We start from the raw sequence: 1,332 nt of genomic DNA, 5'->3' as shown, positions 1-1,332 counted from the left end.
TATTTTTGTACAATTAGTGTCAGAATTGACTTGCCTGTAGTCATCGGTGACTGTGCAGTGATATCTGGAGACTCGTTACGTTTTCTTTTAATACCTGTTAGAAAATTCATAATAATCAACAATTTCCTGAATGACAAACTTTACTGAGAGCTAGCAAACAATTATAATAACCAGGTTTCATACCATGACTAATGACTGTGGTTTGGGAGGAAAAGCCTAAAAGGAAAAAACATTTCACATTAAAGACTCTTTTATAATTTCTTTAATCATTTTTAATAATTTCTCCTGTAGATGATGTCCAGACACTAGATGCAGCATTTGAAGATTATACAAATGATGTTCAAGACTGCAAATTTGCAGAAATGTCCACCACCAAGCTAGGTTTTTTGCAATGATCTCTCCACCTTTTTGCTTCTTGCCATAGTCGCCTTGAGCTTTCTCACAGACAATATATATTAGGGTATCATTTTATCAAATGTTGCTTTAAATGGAACCACTCAATGAGGAGCTTATAAAATTTAAGACATTAGTGCTGCAGTATGTTTCTGTAAAGCTGCTTTGAAACAATGTGCATTATAAAAAGCACTATATAAATAAATCTGACTTGATTCCCAATAACATTCAGACTAGAAGATCTGTACTCTGGTAGCTACAACAATTCTTTGTTCTAGTCAGAGCTCAAAAGACATTAAATTCACTCATTATTATAACATTTTACCAGCAGTGGATATTCCTGACCGCAGTGGAGAGTTTTGTCTTTCAAGACATCCAAAAGATGTAGAGGGTCTAAAAAAAAAAAAAATATTACCAACAAACTTGAAAATAAGTTATAGATTATTAAATTTATAGTATGTATTTGCTGATGTTCTCAAAATTTTCAATAGATCTACTGTCCCAAATAAAGAAACCTGGTTCACGCATAATTGTGACCCTGGACCACAAAACCAGTTCTTGAGATTTCTACATCATCTGAAAGCTGAATAAATAAGCTTTCCATTGATGTATGGTTTGTTATGATATGACAATATACTGAGAATACTGAGAAAATTGCCGTTAAAGTTGTCCAAATGACGTTCTTAGCAATGCATATTACTAATCAAAAGTTAAGTTATATATGATATATTTACAGTAGTAAATTTACAAAATATCTTCATGGTACATGATCTTTACTTAATATCCTAATGATTTTTGGCATAAAAGAACAATCGATAATTTTGACCCATACAATTTTTTTTTGGCTATTTGTGTGTGTGTGGTGTGGCTACCATGCTAATGCTGTCCTTATCATTATGTTCTTAACACTGCTTATGATAACATACAGGCTTATGCTCT

At 32.3% G+C, this 1,332-nt stretch overlaps 1 long non-coding RNA gene across 1 annotated transcript; it reads right to left on the bottom strand.

Annotated features, from left to right (window-relative positions):
- Positions 1-25: 25 nt before the first annotated feature.
- LOC107715155 (uncharacterized) lies at positions 26-786 on the bottom strand. The gene is made up of 3 exons (XR_001637070.1): positions 719-786; positions 184-216; positions 26-94 (listed from the first exon to the last, which is right to left on the bottom strand). It is a non-coding gene; the product is annotated as an uncharacterized LOC107715155 (long non-coding RNA).
- Positions 787-1,332: the final 546 nt, after the last annotated feature.

The sequence above is a fragment of the Sinocyclocheilus rhinocerous genome, unplaced genomic scaffold (genome assembly GCF_001515625.1).
Source record: "Sinocyclocheilus rhinocerous isolate Xijiao unplaced genomic scaffold, SAMN03320098_v1.1 scaffold36002, whole genome shotgun sequence".
NCBI classification, from domain to species: Eukaryota; Metazoa; Chordata; class Actinopteri; order Cypriniformes; family Cyprinidae; genus Sinocyclocheilus; species Sinocyclocheilus rhinocerous.
The sequence above is the reverse complement of the archived record's forward strand: the minus strand, read 5'-3'. Positions and strand labels throughout refer to the sequence as shown.